Source organism: Oncorhynchus mykiss, chromosome 22, assembly GCF_057628025.1.
Source record: "Oncorhynchus mykiss isolate SJ-2025 chromosome 22, ASM5762802v1, whole genome shotgun sequence".
NCBI classification, from domain to species: domain Eukaryota; kingdom Metazoa; phylum Chordata; class Actinopteri; order Salmoniformes; family Salmonidae; genus Oncorhynchus; species Oncorhynchus mykiss.
In genome coordinates this window covers 36,131,621-36,137,770 of record NC_143043.1, presented here as the reverse complement: position 1 = coordinate 36,137,770, position 6,150 = coordinate 36,131,621, and the positions used below count along the sequence as shown (strand labels likewise).

The 6,150-nt window shown below is 38.6% G+C and overlaps 1 long non-coding RNA gene across 1 annotated transcript; it reads left to right on the top strand.

Annotated features, from left to right (window-relative positions):
- The first annotated feature begins 4,466 nt into the window (after positions 1-4,466).
- LOC149972852 (uncharacterized) lies at positions 4,467-5,507 on the top strand. The gene is made up of 2 exons (XR_016490613.1): positions 4,467-4,771; positions 5,140-5,507. It is a non-coding gene; the product is annotated as an uncharacterized LOC149972852 (long non-coding RNA).
- The last annotated feature ends 643 nt before the right edge of the window (positions 5,508-6,150 follow it).

The following is a 6,150-nucleotide window of genomic DNA, read 5'->3' as shown; positions in this document are numbered from 1 at the left end:
CAATTTCCATGTCTTCAAGAATAGAACGAGATTGAATAGGCAAGAAAAAGTCACTGCATTCTACAGTACATATCTTTTTGAAAATTGTTTTTCCATGATAAATAGTGGCAAGAAAAAGAATGTGAACAATCTGGAATTATCTGGATTTCTGCATAAATTTTACATAAAATTTGATCTGATCTTCATCTAAGTCACAACAATAGACAAACACAGTGTGCTTAAACTAGTAACACACAAATTATTGTATTTTTCTTGTCTTTATTGAATACATAATTTAAACATTCACAGTGTAGGTTGGAAAAAAGTATGTGAACCCCAAGGCTAATGACTTCCCCAAAAGCTAATTAGAGTCAGGAGTCAACTAACCTGGAGTCAAATCAATGAGATTGGATATTTTGTTTAGAGTTGCCCTGCCCCATTAAAATGTGAGTTGCTATTCACAAGAAGCATTGCCTGATGTGAACCATGCCTCGGAACGAAAGAGATTTCAGAAGACCTAAGCTTAAGAGTTGTTGCCTTGCTTAAAGCTGGAAAGGGTTTCAAAAGTATCTCAAAGTCAGTCCACAGTAAGACAAATTGTCGATAAATGGAGAAATTTCTGCACTTTTGCTACTCCCTAGGAGTGGCCGTCCTGCATAGATGACTGCAAGAGCACAGCAAGAATGCTCAATGAGGTTAAGAAGAATCCTAGAGTCTCAGCTAAAGACTTACAGAAATCTCTGGAAGATGCTAACATCTCTGTTGACGAGTCTACAATACGTAAAACACTAAACAAGAATGGTGTTCAAGGGAGAACACCATGGAAGAAGCAACTACTGTCCAGAAAAAACGTTGATGCGCCTCTGAAGTTCGCAAAAGAGCACCTGGATGTTCCACAGCACTACTGGCAAAATATTCTGTGTGGAGAAAAAAAGGCACAGCACAACAGATTTTATAACCAATTTATGCAGAAATACAGGTAATTCTAAAGGGTTCACATACTTTTTCTTCCCACTGTACGTATATCCCCGTCCCACCCCTCTCTCTCTTCCCCTTTCCGCCCAAACAAATTATTGTAATGAATGAATTCCAAATGGTACAAAGAGCAAAAGCCAGATGCTTGGTGTGTTATGGGCTGGCAATCACCTACAGTATATTCGCACACTCATCTATGAACCGAAATACAGGGCTCCAGATATGCAAAAACACATCAAGTTTACCAAGCTGGATGAAATAAGTCAGTCTTTCCAGAGGAAACAACCACAACAGGTTTCTGAGCAACCAGGGATGTTTGGGTTCTTCAACCATGATTGAAGAATTGTTCATCTAGATTTTTGCATGACATTTCAGTGCAGGGTTAGCCGAGTATCGATCCAGAGTGCATTGGAGAGGCTGTAACTCAACTGGAGAGCCCAAAATATTTTAGATGTTCCCTTCCACGCCTATTCCAGAAATCTTTAACAATGGGACAGTACCAGATAAGATGTACTGTACATCATTACCTTTGTGTTGCTTACATTTGGGACAATCCCCAGAACATGCAGGGTCATATTTACAGGTGTAGTTTGTAATTTATGTATAACTTTTAACTGTAGCTTGTGAGTTTATAGAACTGAGTAAACATGCTCTTATCTCATTGGAGCCGAAACAATTTGCCTGATACATCTTTAACGCACGCAACAGAGTTGTGATTAAGGCAACAACAAATCAGATTAGCTAAGAGACAGATTTATTATCATGCTTTATATAGTTGTGTCTATTAATGAATAGCTCTTTTCCTGCTCTTTGAGAGCAGTTTGTAAAGAGCTGTCGTTGTCACCACCAATTTCTCCCAGCTGTCCTTGGACGGGTGCTGTTTATGTTCCTGTTCTTAATTAGAAAGTTATATTTCCTGATTTCTTTGTGTGTATGTATACAGTGCCTTGCGAAAGGATTCGGCCCCCTTGAACTTTGCAACCTTTTGCCACATTTCAGGCTTCAAACATAAAGATATAAAACTGTATTTTTTGTGAAGAATCAACAACAAGTGGGACACAATCATGAAGTGGAACGACATTTATTGGATATTTCAAACTTTTTTAACAAATCAAAAACTGAAAAATTGGGCGTGCAAAATTATTCAGCCCCTTTACTTTCAGTGCAGCAAACTCTCTGACTGCACAGCTCCTGACCAGACCAACAAGGTTACCTGGAATGAGAAGTCTAACCTCAAATATGAACAATGAAGGTTAGAGAAGAATGTGTAGTCTTTGGTTGAGGGATGTGTTCAATGCCAAATATCAACCAGCCCAATTTCATTAGTAATTTTGCCTAATAATTTAGCTCTTGGTGACTTATCAAGATCCTTATCAAGAACACAGTTCCCATCTCCTCCAATGATTGTTATTGATTGCCAGCAGCATACCACCCTGCATACCACTGCTGGCTTGCTTCTGAAGCTAAGCAGGGTTGGTCCTGGTCAGTTCCTGGATGGGAGACCAGATGCTAATGTCTCTATTATATTATGACAGACCAGCTAGATCTACTGTCTTTATTATATTACAACAGACCATCTGTATCTACTGTCTCCATTTCACTTTGGCCATTGTTGTGGGCCTGCCCTCCGCTCAACAGACTCAAATAGGCTATTTCATGTGGGGGTGGGTTGGGGCGGCAGACACACGCATCTCACATTTCATTACATTACATTTTTATATATTGCTACTAAAATAAAATAAAATCACATATTTTATATTATTAATTTCAAACAACGGCATTAGCATGAGAAGAACTTGAGAAGAACCAGTCCAAAACGATGTCCTCTCCGTTAAAAAAATATTCCTCCATTTGGGAATCGCTAAATTAATCGTCCTCCAACAATCTCTGTCTCACTTTCCCGATCAATTTCTTCAAAAATTGTGTGTACAGCTGTATATCTAGACTTAGATTTAGCTTTCCCTGACTTAGTCGCCATACTGATTGATATATAAACAGCTGAAGAAGCGCTTTACCAAAACAACGCTGTTCCGGTATGACCCTCTTTACGCCGGAGTTTACTACATGGGTTGGTCTTCCAACACATAAACATTACATATTGCCGTTGACCTCAGCTCATTGGCTATCTACCCAGCTAGATTTCAAGATGATCAGTGGTCATTGGGTTAAAATACAGTCAATCAACGAAACAGCGGTCATATCATTGGCGCACAATGATGTCATTACTTGTTACAAATCGGTTTCTTTCAGTCAATATGTCCCGCAAAATGACCCATCAAGTTTGGTTGTGTTACAAACAAACCAGTTGATTGCAATGAAACCAAACATGACTGGAAAAGTCACGTTTAGTGTGTGTATTTACATCGAATGTGTCGTCGATTGGGATTGCAAACAGAGGAAGATCGTCAAAGGTAAACAATTTATTTTATTGCAGTTTGTGACTTTGTTACGCCTGTGCTGGTTGAAATAGTTGTTTTTTATGGGGCTCTATCCTCAGATAATCGCATTGTATTCTTTCGCAGTAAATCCTTTTTTAAATCTGACAACGCAGTTAGATTAGCAAGATTCTAGGCTTTCGAAACATGTTAGATACTTATATTTTCATGAATGTTTAATATGACTATTTATGTAGGGATCACCGTATGTTGTCAAATTTCATCCCGCTAACAGGTTCGGTGCGCAGAGGTTAATGAGTATAGCCACACCTCTACTTTCAGTTGAATACGAAGAAGAGTACACTTGACCGATCCAATCTTTCTTCAACTTTTCAGGTTTCATGCTTATGCTTCTCTGATCTGAAAGAAAAAAAAAACAAATCAAACAGATGTCCACACTCTTTACTGATTCATTTATATATATATACAGTGCCTTGCGAAAGTATTCGGCCCCCTTGAACTTTGCGACCTTTTGCCACATTTCAGGCTTCAAACATAAAGATAGAAAACTGTATTTTTTGTGAAGAATCAACAACAAGTGGGACACAATCATGAAGTGGAACGACATTTATTGGATATTTCAAACTTTTTTAACAAATCAAAAACTAAAAAATTGGGCGTGCAAAATTATTCAGCCCCCTAACCTGTTAGAGCTCTAGGGGCGCTATTTCATTTTTGGATAAAAAACGTTCCCGTTTTAAGCGCGATATTTTGTCACGAAAAGATGCTCGACTATGCATATTCTTGACAGTTTTGGAAAGAAAACACTCTGAAGTTTCAGAATCTGCAAAGATTTTGTCTGTAAGTGCCCCAGAACTCATTCTACAGGCGAAACCAAGATGATGCATCACCCAGGAATTAGCAGAATTTCTGAAGCTCTGTTTTCCATTCTCTCCTTATATGGCTGTGATTGCGCAACGAATGAGCCTACACTTTCTGTCGTTCGCCCAAGGTCTTAGCAGCATTGTGACGTATTTGTAGGCATATCATTGGAAGATTGACCATAAGAGACTACATTTTCCAAGTGTCCGCCTGGTGTCCTGCGTCGAATTCGGTGCGCAATTGCCAGCTGCTTCTACTTTACCATTTGATTCAGGGGAGAAAGCATGTGTCCAAGAACGATGTATCAATGAAGAGATATGTGAAAAACACCTTGATGATTGATTCTAAACAACGTTTGCCATGTTTTCAGTCGATATTATGGAGTTAATTTGGAAAAAAGTTTGCGTTTTGAGGACTGAATTTATGGATTTTTTTTGGTAGCCAAATGTGATGTATAAAACGGAGCTATTTCTAATACACAAGGAATCTTTTTGGAAAAACTGAGCATCTGCTATCTAACTGAGAGTATCCTCATTGAAAACATCAGAAGTTCTTCAAAGGTAAATGATTTTATTTGAAGGCTTTTATGTTTTTGTTAATGTTGCGTGCTGGATGCTAACGCTAATGCTAACGCTAAATGCTAACGCGAAATGCTAACTCTAGCTAGCTACTTTTACACAAATTATTGTTTTCCTATGGTTGAGAAGCATATTTTGAAAATCTGAGATGACAGTGTTGTTTACAAAAGGCTAAGCTTGAGAGATGGCATATTTATTTCATTTCATTTGCGATTTTCATAAATAGTTAACGTTGTGTTATGCTAATGAGCTTGCTGATAGATTTACACAATCCTGGATACAGGGTTTTTTTCATAGCTAAACGTGACGCAGAAAACGGAGCGATTTGTCCTAAACAAATAATCTTTCAGGAAAAACTGAACATTTGCTATCTGAGAGTCTCCTCATTGAAAACATCTGAAGTTCTTCAAAGGTAAATGATTTTTTTGAATGCTTTTCTGTTTTTTTGTGTAAATGTTGCCAGCTGAATGCTAATGCTAAATGCTACGTTAGCCATCAATACTGTTACACAAATGCTTGTTTTGCAATGGTTGAGAAGCATATTTTGAAAATCTGAGATGACAGTGTTGTTAACAAAAGGCTAAGCTTGAGAGCTAGCATATTTATTTCATTTCATTTGCGATTTTCATGAATAGTTAACGTTGCGTTATGGTAATGAGCTTGAGTCTGTATTCACGAACCCGGATCCGGGATGGGGAGATCAGAAAGGTTAAGTTAATACTTTGTAGCGCCACCTTTTGCTGCGATTACAGCTGTAAGTCGCTTGGGGTATGTCTCTATCAGTTTTGCACATCGAGAGACTGAAATTCTTTCCCATTCCTCCTTGCAAAACAGCTCAAGCTCAGTGAGGTTGGATGGAGAGCATTTGTGAACAGCAGTTTTCAGTTCTTTCCACAGATTCTCGATTGGATTCAGGTCTGGACTTTGACTTGGCCATTCTAACACCTGGATATGTTTATTTTTGAACCATTCCATTGTAGATTTTGCTTTGGATCATTGTCTTGTTGGAAGACAAATCTCCGTCCCAGTCTCAGGTCTTTTGCAGACTCCATCAGGTTTTCTTCCAGAATGGTCCTGTATTTGGCTCCATCCATCTTCTCATCAATTTTAACCATCTTCCCTGTCCCTGCTGAAGAAAAGCAGGCCCAAACCATGATGCTGCCACCACCGTGTTTGACAGTGGGGATGGTGTGTTCAGCTGTGTTGCTTTTACGCCAAACATAACGTTTTGCATTGTTGCCAAAAAGTTCAATTTTGGTTTCATCTGACCAGAGCACCTTCTTCCACATGTTTGGTGTGTCTCCTAGGTGGCTTGTGGCAAACTTTAAATGACACTTTTTATGGATATCTTTAAGAAATGG